Below are 17,930 nucleotides of genomic sequence, written 5' to 3' on the forward strand. Positions count from 1 at the left end.
TGGAGCTGTGTCTTTGCCATGCAAGGGCATGGTGGATGGTGGAGCGCATATGGATGGTGCGTTACGAATAAAATAAAACAAACCGCTGGAAGCAGCCATGCGAGCAGGCTACCTTGAGAGCGATCGCGAATGGGTTGCGTGTCTGGAAGAAGCCTCGCTCTTTCAGATGCCGTACCAGCTTCGTCAACTCTTCGCTACCATTCTGCTGTATTACATGCCAGCAGATACCAAGGCTCTCTGGGATAAATTCTACGACGAATTGTCTCGCGATTACGAGTACCAGTACCGCCAGCTGACCAACAAAGAAGAAATGCTAAATCTTCTTGGTTCTTTCACTAAAGTCACGTACAAGGGAAGTAATACAATAAAAAAATAAACATAATAAAATAATTCTCACGACGTTTCGGCCACAACGCAAGCCGCCGTCCTCAGGTGAAAAACAGGTCTGTCGAGGCGACAGCGTCTGAATGAAACAGCACACGTGCTTGGAGCATATATATAAGCTGGGTTGGAAGGGGGGGAAAGGGCGCCTTGACAAAATAATTTGCATATCAAGAGCAATTTAGCATATTTATGGGAAATGCAGGTATGTGATTAGTACTACTTATGCCCGTGCATTATGCAGGATTAGCAGCATCAAAGGGAGGGGATATGGGGAATGCAGGTATGTGATTAGTACTACTTATGCCCGTGCATTATGCAGGATTAGCAGCATCAAAGAAAATAAAAATAAATGGTAAAGTTCAAGACCCTTCACAGCCTCCACGAGTTCCTCACGGCAGGTGGGATGGCTCTGTCGGACTTTGACGACCTCCCGCACCTTGTTGAGTACCCACACTTGGTCTTGGACTCGCTGCTTGAGAACAACCATATCTGCCGCGAATTGGAAACGAAGGACTTCCCATTTCGACTTCGGCGCAAACAGTTCCCCATTGTCCCAGCCTTCGCGATGACCATCAACAAGGCGCAAGGGCAAACTGTTCACAACCTGGGATTATATCTACCAACGCCATGCTTCTCGCACGGCCAACTGTACGTGGCACCATCGCGAGTCACGGCAAGATCCAACATCAAGGCGCTTATTGAGGGACCTGACGGCGAGGAGGAAGACGGAGTGCACACGAAGAATATCGTGTTACGCCAGATATTTCAATATTGTCGATTGAGCGTCTCATAAAAATGCATATAACCTCATAAAAAATAAACATAAAACAATCACCAAAACATGTCTATTGTGTCCAGCCACTTTCAACTCCCCACCAACCAAGCATATACATACCGCCCGCGAAGCGGGCGGCGACTGCTAGTAGGTGATTCAGTGGAAGAATTCTGGACTGCCACGTGGAAGACCTGGGATCGATTCCTGGCCAAAGCACTTATATCCAGATAAGCAACATCATAACCGATTAAAATGCACGTGGAGTGGTTTCAAGAAAATGACTTTCCATGTCAATGAAGAATATTAATCGCATCAAATGCATTCCCTTGTATACTTGCAGAAAATAACACGGTGAGGTAACTTTCAGCTGCGGAAAACAGGTCGCAGTTATTTTGACAACGAAATGCAATAACTAGTATTGGAAACGAGTAGTGACGAAGGATTTCTCTTGCGGAAAGCAGTTCTACCAAATCTTTATAACAGGTGAAGAAATATTTTAACATCATCCCAATAACTTGCATATAATCAATTTAGTCCATCTTCATTTTCGGATATTCATGAAAAATGGGAAAGTCAGGAGCATAAGAAACACAGAAAGTCTCACTTACACGCGACTGAAAAAAGTTCAGTATTCATGCATCTCACGTAAAATCACACCAGGCACACGAGGCATCGGTGGTTCAGTGGAAGAATTCTCGCCTGCCACGCGGGAGGCCCGGGTTCAATTCCCGGCCGATGCACTTTTATCCAGCTAAACTACAATAAACTGCAAATTTGTAGCGAATATAAAAAGAACCCACCATCATCTGCAGATCGTGATGAAAAAATTAAAAAGTCAGATTCTATATACACAGAGAACACGCAATTTTGGAGGAATGAAAAAAGAAGAGTATTAATGCATCTTCTTGGTTCTTTCGGTAAAGTCACGTAGATGGGAAGTAATAAAAGAATAAAAATAAAACATAATAAAATAAAATAATTCTCACGACGTTTCGGCTACAACGCAAGCAGCCGTCTTCAGGTGAAGAATGAGACACTACCAAGCATTCTTCACCTGAAGACGGCTGCTTGCGTTGTAGCCGAAACGTCGTGAGAATTATTTTATTTTATTATGTTTTATTTTTATTATTTTATTACTTCCCTTCTACGTGACTTTACCGAAAGAACCAAGAAGATGAATCCCTGCAGTCACGAAAGCTTTAAATCGAAGTATTAATGCATCTCACGTAAAAAAAATTCGAGTGGAATGTGGTATAGGTGATTCAGTGGTAAAATTCCGGACTGCCACGTGGGAGACCTGAGATCGATTCCTGGCCAATGCACTTTTATCCAGATAAGCAACATTATAACCGATTAAAATGCACGTGGAGTGGTTTCAGGAAAATGACTTTACATGTCAATGAAGAAGATCAATCGCTTCAAATTCATTCCCTTGTATACTTGCAGAAACAAACACGGTGAGGTCACTTTCAGCTGCGGAAATCAGGTCGCAGTTATTTTGACAACAAAATGCAATAACTAGTATTGGAAACGAGTAGTGACGAAGGATTTATCTTGCGGAAAGCGGTTCTACCAAATCTTTATAACAGGTGAATAAATATTTTAACAACATCCCAATAACTTGCATATCATCAATTTAGTCCATCTTCATCTTCGGATATTCATGAAAAATGGGAAAGTCAGGAGCCTAAGAAACACAGAAAAGTCTCACACGCTACTGAAAGAAGATCAGTATTCATGCATCTCACGTAAAATCACACCAGGCACACGAGGCATCGGTGGTTCAGTGGTAGAATTCTCGCCTGCCACGCGGGAGGCCCGGGTTCGATTCCCGGCCGATGCACTTCTATACAACAACTAGCTGTACTACCCGGCTTCGCCCGGGACTTGTATCCACCACGGCCGGCCGCCTTTGTCTCCCCAGTGGCGATGTTAATACGCTACAGCAGTTACTCGTTTGAGGCAGAGTCGACCTAGGGGAGGTTCAAATAATCGTCACCGGTGGTGGCCGTGAGCGGGAATGGAACTGGGTTCGCCGGGTTGGTAGCGCAGCGTAGCGTTAAGCACTACACCCACCGCTCCACACACGCACAGACACACGCAGACACACACAGATAGAGACGCACGCTAACCACTACACTACCGCTCCCCACACACCACACACGCACACAGACACAGGCAGCACGCTAAGCACTACACTACCGTTTCCCCTACACAACACACGCGCGCGCGTCCATAGGTACACATACACGCGCTTGCTGCAGACACACACGACTTTGAGGGTGCGTAGGGCAGTAAACGACTGAAATAATAAAGCGGCAATGCTGCGCAAGGAACGCCTTAGACCTGCAACACATTTGTGTAATGCGAGCGTAAAGACACAAACTCATACAAACACATACACAATATACACACATACACAATATACACACATACACAATATACACACATACATGCAGACACACAGACAGACACATAACACACATACATACACACACATACACAGAAACACATACACACACATACATAGACACACACACACATACATATGTAATGCGGTTGTAAACGGCCCTTCTGAGGTGCCGTCAGGGGGGGAGGAGTTAGGTCACGTGGGGGGAGAGGGGTTGAGTATAGAAGGAGGGGAACCGGAAGAGCAGGGGGAGTGACGGGGAACCAGGAACAGAGGAAGGCCACGAAGGGCGAAGCGGGGTGTGGCGAGATCGCCACGAACACGGGGGGAGCGAGGATCGGCACCGTTGGCCAGCGGTGACCGACCTGAAGCAGCGAGGAGGCTGCAGTCAGCAGCAGGTCTGCATACAGTGACAGCCAGAGGGTCTGCACATAGGGGTAGCAGCAAGTCTGCAGGGAGGAGGGTTACAGTAGATGAAGCAGAGAGTCAGAGGGGTGAGGAAGCTATAATAGCAGTGAATAGCCGGGGGCTACAAATACAGGAGTTATAACAGAGTGCCGTGTGGGTAAAGACGTGAACCTGAATAAAGACACGAAGACAGAAAGAAGTGTTCGAGTCCTTTTATTACACTGGAGTCAGAAGTGAAACGGCATGGCGAAACAACTGAGGAAGAAGAATATCCCATCTCCGGCGTCGGCTTCATCATCGGACGACGACGATCTTCCTCCTGAGGTCGGCTTCACTTCGGCGGAGGGAGAGATCCGTGAGGGCCCGGGTGTGGAGGAGGTTGCCGCTGCGCCCGACCCATCTGCGTTGAAGGACGAAGATTTAAGATGGACCCGGATGGCGGAGCAACTGGCGACCCTAAAAACCGTCATCACGGAGTTGTGTGACCTTGTCACGCCAAGGGCGGCGTTGGAAGGTGATGGTGGTGATCGGCAGGAGCCCGGGTCGTCTTCGATGGCGCCGCCATCGACCACGCGGCGTGAAGACGCCATCTTGGGCGTGGCGCACCACGGAAGGCGGGAAGCCGCCATCTTGGGGCCGCCACGAAGATCGTCCGCCATCTTGGCGACACCGCGTTGCGACGCCTTGCTGAACTTGCCGCCGTAAGAGTCGGTGACGGACGGAAGCAGGCCAAGGAGCCGCAGTCGTCACCTTACAACTGTTAAGGAGTTCTCCATCGGGGGCGATTGGAGTGCGTTCGCTTGTCGATTTTTGGCGGCGGTACGAACGGCAAGGTGGACGGACGCCGAGGCGCTGGAGGTGCTTCCGACTCTCCTTGACGATGAGTCTGTTCGTTTTTTTCGCTCTATAAAAGCTGCGAAGAAGAAAACATTGCGTGGAGTGTTCGACGAAATGGCGGACGCGTACGAGCCACCGGATGACGCCCATCGCCGCTTCGTGCAGCGGCAACGCGCACCGGAGGAGTCGCCTGTAGCGTACAGGGGCGCCGTGCTGGAACTCGCGATGGCCGCTTACCCGGAGACGGAGCCTGACCTGCTGGAACCTCTCATCTTGGGGAAGATGTTGGAGTTATCCCGGGATCTGGGCATTCCTATGCCGGCTTGCGGTCACGAGAAACTCACGTCCCGGACCGCGGCTAAGTGTTTGGACGCCCAGTTCAATCTCCGCCGCTGGAAACAAGTCACGGCGTGGACGGGCGGTCCTGTCGTCGATGGGGGGGCCGTAGGGTGGGACCCTACAAAGGCCGTGTACGTGCCGGATGCGACCGGCCCAAAGGAGCTGTCGGCCGCCTCCACTCCGTGGCCGGCTCGAAGCGAGCCGGGGCCGCGGGCTCCGCCGCCGGCGCGGCCACGTCGGGACGGGGTGCCTGCTGCGCGCCGACCCGACGTCGACTGTTTCCGCTGCGGCCGTCGGGGCCACTATGCCAGGGACTGCTGGGCCCGGGTTCCGGGGCCGCCCCAGCAGGAGGCCTCGATCGCGGACGTCCCAAAGAAAGACCCTCCGGCACAGGCAAGTCGGTGCGCACCAGACACCCGGCAAGGCCTGACACCTCACTCATCGCCGTTGTTGTGCGACGCGGATGTTCTAAAATATGGGAGGCCAGTATCTGCGCCTTGTCGCTCGATAACGCAGTGGCGTAAGTTGGCTCGGCGGGTTGTCGCGGCCGCTACAGGTTCGTCCACTGTACCGGGGTCGATCCAAGGGGTGGACGTGCGTATTTTGGTGGATTCCGGGGCGTCCGCGACCATTATTTCGGATGTCATATTCCATCTTTTGAACATCCCACCGGGGGCCGTGAGGCCGGCTTACGCTTCCTGCATCGCTGCGAACGGGGGTAGTATGGGCATCGTGGGACAGGTGGACGCTAATATTTCTATCGGGGGGGTCTCGGCCTCGGGCGTTGTGTTAATTTCGAGGTCCCTGGCGGTTCCTTGCTTGTTGGGCACGGATTTTTTGGCTAAGATGCCCATTTTAATTAGAATCAATGAAAATTGCATTGAACTGCCAGGGGGCCGCAAATTGGCGTTTTTACAGTCCACCTGGGGGCGACCGGCTCCGGTTGCCCAGGTGCAGGCGTTATCGGAAGTTTCAGTTGATATTCCACCTGGCTCGCAGATGCTCATTCCCCTACGATACCGGAAGCCGGTTCCGGGTCGGCAGAGTGCTTGTGGAATTTTGCTGTCGCCGTCCGCCGCTGTTACGGGCGGATTGGCACTGGTGGGGGCGCAAACCATTGTCCGTCCGGATCAGCGCCCGTTTTTGCAGGTGTTAAATGCGACTTCTGAAAGCGTGTGTGTGCCGGCTGGTACCGTTGTGGCACACGCCACTACGGCGTTTACGGCTCAGAGTGACATTCCGGACGGGGGGCTGGTGGGTGGTGTTTCACACGACGGAGGGGTGGACGATCGTTGGATCGCCGAATTATGTGCGGAAAATTCGGCCCTTTCCGCTGAGCAGCGTTGTGCGATTCATAAATTATTAGCGAGCTATTCCGATGTGTTTAGCTCGGACGATTTGGACTTGGGACGCACCTCGCTGCTCTCTCATCACATCGAAACGGGGGACGCGGCCCCTATCCGCTTGAACTCGCGTCGGATGAGTCCGGCTGAGCGTGAGCACGTTCGAGGGGCAGTGGAAGACATGTTGAAAGCGGATATTATATCTCCGTCTAATAGCCCGTGGGGTGCGCCTGTCGTGTTGGTTAAAAAGAAAGATGGTAAATTACGATTTTGTGTGGATTTTCGGAAGTTAAATAAAGTGTCGGTGGCAGATGCGTATCCCCTGCCGCGTATGGACGATTCTCTCGACGCCTTGTCAGGGGCTAAGTTTTTTTCAACGCTAGATCTCTCTTCGGGCTTCTGGCAGCTTCCCCTTGACGAGCCCTCGCGGGAAAAGACAGCGTTCCGTACGCCGCAGGGGTTGTTCCAATTTAACTGTCTGCCGATGGGGTTGAATGCAGCCCCTGCCACCTTTCAGAGATTGATGGAGTTGGTATTGACGGGGTTGCAGTGGGAGACATGTCTCATTTATTTAGATGATATTATTGTCTTCAGCCGCACATTTGATGAGCATTTATTGCGGTTGGAGGCCGTTTTTGCCAGAATGCGTTCTGCTAATTTGAAATTCAAGCCTAAGAAATGTCATCTACTGCAACGTTCCGTTCGATACTTGGGACATATTGTTAGTGCGGACGGGGTGGCCACGGATCCAGAGAAAACTGCGTGTGTCCGGGATTGGGCAACCCCCGCCACGGTGGGTGATGTGCGTCGGTTTTTGGGGTTCGCCTCATATTACCGGAGGTTTGTTCCGAATTTCGCTACTATCGCCAGGCCTTTGCATCTCCTTACTGGGAAGGGGCACAAATTTGTGTGGGGACCGCCGGAGGAGGCGGCGTTTCGGAGCCTGCGCGACCTACTGGCTACTGCGCCGACGTTGGATTATCCGGATTTTGAACATCCCTTCATTCTGGATACTGATGCGAGTGACACCGGGATTGGGGCGGTGTTGTCCCAGTCAAAAGGTGGTGTTGAGCGTGTGGTGGCGTACGGGAGTCGGGTTTTGTCTCCCGCGGAAACTCGTTACTGCGTCACTCGCAGGGAACTTTTGGCTATTGTGTATTTTCTCCGCCAATTTCGACCGTATCTGTACGGTCGGTCGTTTATTGTCCGAACGGACCATGCGGCCTTGCAGTACGCTCTTAAGATGGACCAGCCATCCGGACAATTGGCGAGATGGCTGGACACGTTGCAAGAATTCTCCTTCCAAATTCACCATCGGAAGGGTGTGCGTCACGCTAACGCGGACGCACTGTCCAGGTTGCCGCAACAATCCCCTTGTGCGTGTGCGTCGGGGACGCATAGGTGTGGACCGGCTCAGCCCCCCCCTCAACCTGTCGCGCGGGCAGTGGATGTTCTCGAACCTCCGCTTACACCGGGACCGGTTGAAGGGGGACCGGCTGACGGGATTTTGCGTCTTCCAAGGTCTGTGTGGATTCGGGAGCAAATGTTGGACGATTCTTTGGTGTCGTTACGGAAACGAACGGAGAAGGCGGGTAAGGAAGTCGGTGCGGGTGGTAATTCGGAAACTGCTCTCCGAGATGGGTTACTGATGTGGAGGGAAGGGATACAGGAACACTGGCGTCTCGTTGTGCCTGCGTCATTGCGCTATGAGTTGATTCGATCTTTGCACTGTGACACACTTTTACACCTGGGGGTGCAGAAAACCCTATTGACGCTGCAACGAGACTATTATTGGCACGGCATGACGACGGATGTCGTCGGTCACGTTCGCGCGTGTCCCGATTGTGCCCGCCGTAAGCCGCCTAAACATCCATATGTTCCGCCGATACAATCGATTAAAGTATCTCGGGTTAATGAGTTGGTGGCGTTAGATATTTTGGGACCCTTTCCGCCATCAGCTAAAGGGAATAAGTATTTACTGGTGGGGGTGGAGTACCTCTCTCGCTGGCCGATGGCCTGGCCCTTGCCTGACCAGTCAGCGGCGTCTATCACGGACGCCTTTCTATTTGGGTATGTAATGGACAAAGGGGCTCCGGAGAGGCTCCTTACGGATCAGGGACGTAACTTTTCGTCTAAATTGTTGGGGGAGGTGTGTGCGGCTCTTGGAACTAAAAAGATACGGACGTCCCCCTACCACCCGCAAACGGATGGTATGGTGGAACGGTTGAATCGGACTCTGTCCGCCATGCTGTGCCATACAGTCGGGGAAAACCAATCTGATTGGGATTTGCATATCCCTGGGGTGCTTTCGGCGTATCGCATGACGCCGCACGCGGCTACTGGATACTCGCCGTTTTTCCTTATGTACGGCCGTGAGAACGTGCCGCCGATTCATGACCAGTTGGGAACCGGTGCGAGGGGGCCTGTTAAGCCTCTTCCTGAGTATATTAAGGACAACGTTCGGCGTGTCGCTGAGGCGAGGGAAAATGCCCGCATGGCTACTGCCAAGGCTCAGGCCAGGAATGAGCGGTGTGCCCGACGTTCAAAGGGGGAGTGTCCCTGGAAAAAGGGGGACCTGGCCTGGCTTCATTGCCCACAGGTGCGGCCAGGTACATCTCCTAAATTACATCGACCTTGGCAGGGTCCGGTCCGCCTCATTGAGGTTCCCAACCCACAGTCGGCGCGTGTTCAGGTTGGTGCACGGCGTTGGTTCGTGCACACGTCCCGGTTGAAGCCATACATTGCCCCACGGCCGGATGCGTCATCTCCCCAAGTTGCCTTGCCGGGGTCTGTTGCTGCCGACTCGCCCTTGCCTGTGTCTGCTGACCTTGCGAGAGCGCCTGTCGTACCCTTCACAGACAAGCCGGCCGTGACAGCGCAGGGAGGAGGACCTTCCGCTTGTGGGACGCCGACCGGAGCCGCAGAACCCACGGGACCTGCAGCTCTTCCTATCCCTCCGCGGACGCGAGTACGGGATGTTTCTGGACGCGAGCGGGACAGTGGCGGGCCTCCAATGGCGACGGAAGAACTTGCGCCCGTCGCCCCTAAAACCCTTCCACGTTCCCGCTCGGCGGGTGGGCCGCCGACCGTCCGGGACGGCCCGGCTACCCGTACTCGCTCGAAATCCCTCACGTTTCGTTAGATTGTGTTGTGTTGTGTTATTGTTATAATGTTCTTCAATGCTTCGTGTCTTTTTGCGTGTTGGCCCTTTACACCCGCATTGCTTTTCAGGTTGCAATTCAGCCGAGGTCGGCTGGATTTTCTTTAGGGGGGAGGGTGATGTAATGCGGTTGTAAACGGCCCTTCTGAGGTGCCGTCAGGGGGGGAGGAGTTAGGTCACGTGGGGGGAGAGGGGTTGAGTATAGAAGGAGGGGAACCGGAAGAGCAGGGGGAGTGACGGGGAACCAGGAACAGAGGAAGGCCACGAAGGGCGAAGCGGGGTGTGGCGAGATCGCCACGAACACGGGGGGAGCGAGGATCGGCACCGTTGGCCAGCGGTGACCGACCCGAAGCAGCGAGGAGGCTGCAGTCAGCAGCGGGGCTGCACAGAGAGAGTGGGCAGCGGGTCTGCATACAGTGACAGCCAGAGGGTCTGCACATAGGGGTAGCAGCAAGTCTGCAGGGAGGAGGTTACAGTAGATGAAGCAGAGAGTCAGAGGGGTGAGGAAGCTATAATAGCAGTGAATAGCCGGGGGCTACAAATACAGGAGTTATAACAGAGTGCCGTGTGGGTAAAGACGTGAACCTGAATAAAGACACGAAGACAGAAAGAAGTGTTCGAGTCCTTTTATTACACATACACCCAAGCACATGCACACACGTACATACACACATACATACAGACACGCAGACATACACATAAAGACATAGAAAAAAACCCACAAACACATACACATACATACACACATACATACAGACACACAGAGATACACATAAACACATACACACATACACAAAAGACCCGGCTTCGCCCGGGACTTGGATCCACGATGCCCGTCCGCCTTTGTCTCCCCAGTGACGATGTTCACACACGACAGCAATTACGCGTTTGAGGCTGAGTGGACCTAGGGGAGGGCCAGGTCCGTTTCAAATAATCGTCAGCGGTGGTGGGCGTGAGTTTGAATGGAACTGGGGTCGCTCAACCAGCTTAATGACTATTTGTACAAAGAACATATAAAGAATCGATTATAATAACCAGGCTACAGTCCACATTATAGACTGCCAGTACACGCAGTCAGCTTCATAAGCAGGCTAGAGTGTACATGATAGAGTGGCAGTACGCTGACCCAGCTTAGTGACTATTTGTACAGTGAACATTTAAGTAATCAATTGTTGGCGCGTTGGGTTTAAAAGTAATATAAATTGCACACATTGTGGTGGGGGTGGAGTGAAGAGTAGGACAAACTTTGCGGAATTTACCTCAGAGTGGCGTGGTGGGTGTCGAGGCCTAGTAGCGTGCAGAGCCTGCGGCCTCGCCTAAATTGTCCACCCGGCAGAGGCAGGGTACGGGTGGCGTGCCTTCCCCCCCCTCAGCGCTCCAACAACACTGTGTAATGGCTATTATTTAATTATTTACGGAGCCTATGAAAGTGGCGAAGGCGTGGCTAGCCGTTGGCAGGGGCAACCGCCGTCCAATGAAACTGCAGCCCTTGGCGAAGGCGTCGCTAGCCGTTGCCAGGTCCAATGAAAGCGGCGAAGGCGTTGCTATCCGTTGCCAGGGGCAACCGCCGTCCAATGAAAGTGCTTATGGTCCGAAATCCACACACACACACACACAGACGGACAGACAGACATTCACGATTTTATATATATAGATAAACTGCAAATTTGTAGCGAATATAAAAAAGAACCCACAATCATCTGCAGATCGTGATGAAAAATTTAAAAAGTCAGATTCTATATACACAGAGAAAACGCAATTTTGGAGGAATGAAAAAAGAAGAGTATTAATGCATCTCACGTAAAAAACAATTCGAGTGGAATGTGGTATAGGTGATTCTGTGGTAGAATTCTAAACTGCAACGTGGGAGACCTGAGATCGATTCCTGGCCAATGCACTTTTATTCAGATAAGCAACATCATAACCGATTAAAATGCACGTGGAGTGGTTTCAGGAAAATGACTTTACATGTCAATGAAGAAGATCAATCGCTTCAAATTCATTCCCTTGTATACTTGCAGAAACAAACACGGTGAGGTCACTTTCAGCTGCGGAAATCAGGTCGCAGTTATTTTGACAACAAAATGCAATAACTAGTATTGGAAACGAGTAGTGACGAAGGATTTATCTTGCGGAAAGCGGTTCTACCAAATCTTTATAACAGGTGAATAAATATTTTAACAACATCCCAATAACTTGCATATCATCAATTTAGTCCATCTTCATCTTCGGATATTCATGAAAAATGGGAAAGTCAGGAGCCTAAGAAACACAGAAAAGTCTCACACGCTACTGAAAGAAGATCAGTATTCATGCATCTCACGTAAAATCACACCAGGCACACGAGGCATCGGTGGTTCAGTGGTAGAATTCTCGCCTGCCACGCGGGAGGCCCGGGTTCGATTCCCGGCCGATGCACTTCTATACAACAACTAGCTGTACTACCCGGCTTCGCCCGGGACTTGTATCCACCACGGCCGGCCGCCTTTGTCTCCCCAGTGGCGATGTTAATACGCTACAGCAGTTACTCGTTTGAGGCAGAGTCGACCTAGGGGAGGTTCAAATAATCGTCACCGGTGGTGGCCGTGAGCGGGAATGGAACTGGGTTCGCCGGGTTGGTAGCGCAGCGTAGCGTTAAGCACTACACCCACCGCTCCTCACACACCACACACGCACAGACACACACAGATAGAGACGCACGCTAACCACTACACTACCACACACCACACACCACACACGCACACACACACAGACACAGGCAGCACGCTAAGCACTACACTACCGTTTCCCCTACACAACACACGCGCGCGCGTCCATAGGTACACATACACGCGCTTGCTGCAGACACACACGACTTTGAGGGTGCATAGGGCAGTAAACGACTGAAATAATAAAGCGGCAATGCTGCGCAAGGAACGCCTTAGACCTGCAACACATTTGTGTAATGCGAGCGTAAAGACACAAACTCATACAAACACATACACAATATACACACATACATGCAGACACACAGAAACACATACACACATACATAGACACACACATACATACACCCAAGCACATGCACACACGTACATACACACATACATACAGACACGCAGACATACACATAAAGACATAGAAAAAACCCACAAACACATACACACACATACATACAGACACACAGAGATACACATAAACACATACACACATACACAAAAGACCCGGCTTCGCCCGGGACTTGGATCCACGATGCCCGTCCGCCTTTGTCTCCCCAGTGACGATGTTCACACACGACAGCAATTACGCGTTTGAGGCTGAGTGGACCTAGGGGAGGGCCAGGTCCGTTTCAAATAATCGTCAGCGGTGGTGGGCGTGAGTTTGAATCGAACTGGGGTCGCTCAACCAGCTTAATGACTATTTGTACAAAGAACATATAAAGAATCGATTATAATAACCAGGCTACAGTCCACATTATAGACTGCCAGTACACGCAGTCAGCTTCATAAGCAGGCTAGAGTGTACATGATAGACTGGCAGTACGCTGACCCAGCTTAGTGACTATTTGTACAGTGAACATTTAAGTAATCAATTGTTGGCGCGTTGGGTTTAAAAGTAATATAAATTGCACACATTGTGGTGGGGGTGGAGTGAAGAGTAGGACAAACTTTGCGGAATTTACCTCAGAGTGGCGTGGTGGGTGTCGAGGCCTAGTAGCGTGCAGAGCCTGCGGCCTCGCCTAAATTGTCCACCCGGCAGAGGCAGGGTACGGGTGGCGTGCCTTCCCCCCCCTCAGCGCTCCAACAACACTGTGTAATGGCTATTATTTAATTATTTACGGAGCCTATGAAAGTGGCGAAGGCGTGGCTAGCCGTTGGCAGGGGCAACCGCCGTCCAATGAAACTGCAGCCCTTGGCGAAGGCGTCGCTAGCCGTTGCCAGGTCCAATGAAAGCGGCGAAGGCGTTGCTATCCGTTGCCAGGGGCAACCGCCGTCCAATGAAAGTGCTTATGGTCCGAAATCCACACACACACACAGACGGACAGACAGACATTCACGATTTTATATATATAGATAAACTGCAAATTTGTAGCGAATATAAAAAAGAACCCACAATCATCTGCAGATCGTGATGAAAAATTTAAAAAGTCAGATTCTATATACACAGAGAAAACGCAATTTTGGAGGAATGAAAAAAGAAGAGTATTAATGCATCTCACGTAAAAAACAATTCGAGTGGAATGTGGTATAGGTGATTCTGTGGTAGAATTCTAAACTGCAACGTGGGAGACCTGAGATCGATTCCTGGCCAATGCACTTTTATTCAGATAAGCAACATCATAACCGATTAAAATGCACGTGGAGTGGTTTCAGGAAAATGACTTTACATGTCAATGAAGAAGATCAATCGCTTCAAATTCATTCCCTTGTATACTTGCAGAAACAAACACGGTGAGGTCACTTTCAGCTGCGGAAATCAGGTCGCAGTTATTTTGACAACAAAATGCAATAACTAGTATTGGAAACGAGTAGTGACGAAGGATTTATCTTGCGGAAAGCGGTTCTACCAAATCTTTATAACAGGTGAATAAATATTTTAACAACATCCCAATAACTTGCATATCATCAATTTAGTCCATCTTCATCTTCGGATATTCATGAAAAATGGGAAAGTCAGGAGCCTAAGAAACACAGAAAAGTCTCACACGCTACTGAAAGAAGATCAGTATTCATGCATCTCACGTAAAATCACACCAGGCACACGAGGCATCGGTGGTTCAGTGGTAGAATTCTCGCCTGCCACGCGGGAGGCCGGGGTTCGATTCCCGGCCGATGCACTTTTATCCAACTAAACAACAATAAACTGCAAATTTGTAGCGAATATAAAAAAGAACCCACCATCATCTGCAGATCGTGATGAAAAAATTAAATAGTCAGATTCTATATACACAGAGAAAACGCAATTTTGGACGATGGAAAAAAGAAGAGTATTCATGCATCATGCATCTGACGTAAAAAAATTCGAGTGAAATGTGGTATAGGTGATTCAGTGGAAGAATTCTGGACTGCCACGTGGAAGACCTGGGATCGATTCCTGGCCAAAGCACTAATATCCAGATAAGCAACATCATAACCGATTAAAATGCACGTGGAGTGGTTTCAAGAAAATGACTTTCTATGTCAATGAAGAATATTAATCGCATCAAATGCATTCCCTTGTATACTTGCAGAAAAAAACACGGTGAGGTCACTTTCAGCTGCGGAAATCAGGTCGCAGTAATTTTGACAACGAAATGCAATAACTAGTATTGGAAACGAGTAGTGACGAAGGATTTCTCTTGCGGAAAGCGGTTATACCAAATCTTTATAACAGGTGAAGAAATATTTTAACATCATCACAATAACTTGCATATAATCAATTTAGTCCATCTTCATCTTCGGATATTCAAGAAAAATGGGAAAGTCAGGAGCCTAAGAAACACAGAAAAGTCTCACACGCGACTGAAAGAAGTTCAGTATTCATGCATCTCACGTAAAATCACACCAGGCACACGAGGCATCGGTGGTTCAGTGGTAGAATTCTCGCCTGCCACGCGGGAGGCCCGGGTTCGATTCCCGGCCGATGCACTTCTATACAACAATAAATTGCAAATTTGTAGCGAATATAAAAAAGAACCCACAATCATCTGCAGATCGTGATGAAAAATTTAAAAAGTCAGATTCTATATACACAGAGAAAACGCAATTTTGGAGGAATGAAAAAAGAAGAGTATTAATGCATCTCACGTAAAAAACAATTCGAGTGGAATGTGGTATAGGTGATTCTGTGGTAGAATTCTAAACTGCAACGTGGGAGACCTGAGATCGATTCCTGGCCAATGCACTTTAATTCAGATAAGAAACATCATAACCGATTAAAATGCACGTGGAGTGGTTTCAGAAAAATGACTTTACATGTCAATGAAGAAGATCAATCGCTTCAAATTCATTCCCTTGTATACTTGCAGAAACAAACACGGTGAGGTCACTTTCAGCTGCGGAAATCAGGTCGCAGTTATTTTGACAACAAAATGCAATAACTAGTATTGGAAACGAGTAGTGACGAAGGATTTCTCTTGCGGAAAGCGGTTCTACCAAATCTTTATAACAGGTGAAGAAATATTTTAACAACATCCCAATAACTTGCATATAATCAATTTAGTCCATCTTCATCTTCGGATATTCAAGAAAAATGGGAAAGTCAGGAGCCGAAGAAACACAGAAAAGTCTCACCTCCACGCTACTGAAAGAAGTACAGTATTCATGCATCTCACGTAAAATCACACCAGGCACACGAGGCATCGGTGGTTCAGTGGTAGAATTCTCGCCTGACACGCGGGAGGCACGGGTTCGATTCCCGGCCGATGCAACTTTTATCCAACTAAACAACAATAAACTGCAAATTTGTAGAGAATATAATAAGTATAACCCGTAAAAACAAAGTTTTTCACTATAAATCCTTTATATGCGTGGCAGCGAACTTAATATAAAGGATTTTAAAATAAAATCGCCTGTGGAGGACGTGGGGATCGATCCCGCGACCTTTGGCATGGGAAGCGAGGGAGCTACCAACTGCGCTACTCCGCCACGGCCTGTGGAGTGGTTACGCTCTGGGCTCTTATACTGTGACGTTCAGCCAAAGCCAAGAATGAGTTCTTTTGAATATATGTAAAATATTTTATTTTTTGCCTAAGAAGTGTAAATTTTTGGGAATTTTTTTTCACGAACATTAATTGTCTGGCACAACGAGTCTGTGTGGAAAATGTCAGCTCGATTGGATCACGGGAAGTGGGTTAAAAACAACCGAAAGATTTGCACGGTTGTAAGCAAGCAAGCACGCACGCAAGCAAGCGAACTTAATATAAAGGATTTAAAAAAGAACCCACCATCATCTGCAGATCGTGATGAAAAAAGTAAAAAGTCAGATTCTATATACACAGAGAAAACGCAATTTTGGTGGAATGAAATAAGAAGAGTATTCATACATCTCACGTAAAAAAATAATTCGAGTGGAATGTGGTATAGGTGATTCAGTGGTAGAATTCTGGACTGCCACGTGGGAGACCTGAAATCGATTCCTGGCCAATGCACTTTTATCCAGATAAGCAACATTATAACAGATTAAAATGCACGTGGAGTGGTTTCAGGAAAATGACTATCCATGTCAATGAAGAATATTAATCGCATAAAATTCATTCCCTTTTATATTTTCAGAAACAAACACTGTGAGGTCACATTCAGCTGCAGAAATCAGGTCGCAGTTATTTTGACAACGAAATGCAATAACTAGTATTGGAAACGAGTAGTGACGAAGGATTTCTCTTGCGGAAAGCGGTTCTACCAAATTTTTATAACAAGTGATGAAATATTTTAACATCATCCCAATAACTTGCATATAATTAATTTAGTCCATCTTCATCTTCGGATATTCATGAAAAATGGGAAAGTCAGGAGCCTAAGAAACACAGAAAAGTCTCACACGCGACTGAAAGAAGTTCAGTATTCATGCATCTCACGTAAAATCACACCAGGCACACGAGGCATCGGTGGTTCAGTGGTAAAATTCTCGCCTGCCACGCGGGAGGCCCGGGTTCGATTCCCGGCCGATGCACTTTTATCCAACTAAACAACAATAAACTGCAAATTTGTAGCGAATATAAAAAGAACCCACCATCATCTGCCGATCGTGATGAAAAAATTTAAAATCAGATTCTATATACACAGAGAAAACGCAATTTTGGACGATGGAAAAAAGAATAGTATTCATGCATCATGCATCTCACGTAAAAAAATTCGAGTGGAATGTGGTATAGGTGATTCAGTGGAAGAATTCTGGACTGCCACGTGGAAGACCTGGGATCGATTCCTGGCCAAAGCACTAATATCCAGATAAGCAACATCATAACCGATAAAAATGCACGTGGAGTGGTTTCAAGAAGATAACTTTCCATGTCAATGAAGAATATTAATCGCATCAAATGCATTCCCTTGTATACTTGCAGAAAAAAAGACGGTGAGGTCACTTTCCGCTGCAGAAATCAGTTCGCAGTAATTGTGACAACGAAATGCAAAAACTAGTATTGGAAACGAGTAGTGACGAAGGATTTCTCTTGCGGAAAGCGGTTATACCAAATCTTTATAACAGGTGAAGAAATATTTTGACATCATCCCAATAACTTGCATATCATCAATTTAGTCCATCTTCGGATATTCAAGAAAAATGGTAAAGTCAGGAGCCTAAGAAACACAGAAGTCT

At 48.7% G+C, this 17,930-nt stretch overlaps 4 non-coding genes across 4 annotated transcripts; all 4 read left to right on the forward strand.

Annotated features, from left to right (window-relative positions):
* Positions 1-2,931: 2,931 nt before the first annotated feature.
* TRNAG-GCC (transfer RNA glycine (anticodon GCC)) lies at positions 2,932-3,002 on the forward strand. The gene has a single exon. It is a non-coding gene; the product is annotated as a tRNA-Gly (tRNA).
* Positions 3,003-12,003: 9,001 nt separating this feature from the next.
* Positions 12,004-12,074, forward strand: TRNAG-GCC (transfer RNA glycine (anticodon GCC)). The gene has a single exon. It is a non-coding gene; the product is annotated as a tRNA-Gly (tRNA).
* Positions 12,075-15,191: 3,117 nt separating this feature from the next.
* On the forward strand, positions 15,192-15,262 carry TRNAG-GCC (transfer RNA glycine (anticodon GCC)). The gene has a single exon. It is a non-coding gene; the product is annotated as a tRNA-Gly (tRNA).
* A 710-nt stretch (positions 15,263-15,972) lies between these two features.
* TRNAV-GAC (transfer RNA valine (anticodon GAC)) lies at positions 15,973-16,043 on the forward strand. The gene has a single exon. It is a non-coding gene; the product is annotated as a tRNA-Val (tRNA).
* Positions 16,044-17,930: the final 1,887 nt, after the last annotated feature.

The sequence above is a fragment of the Lethenteron reissneri genome, chromosome 19 (assembly GCF_015708825.2).
Source record: "Lethenteron reissneri isolate LAM-NWPU_2019-01 chromosome 19, ASM1570882v1, whole genome shotgun sequence".
NCBI lineage: Eukaryota > Metazoa > Chordata > Hyperoartia > Petromyzontiformes > Petromyzontidae > Lethenteron > Lethenteron reissneri.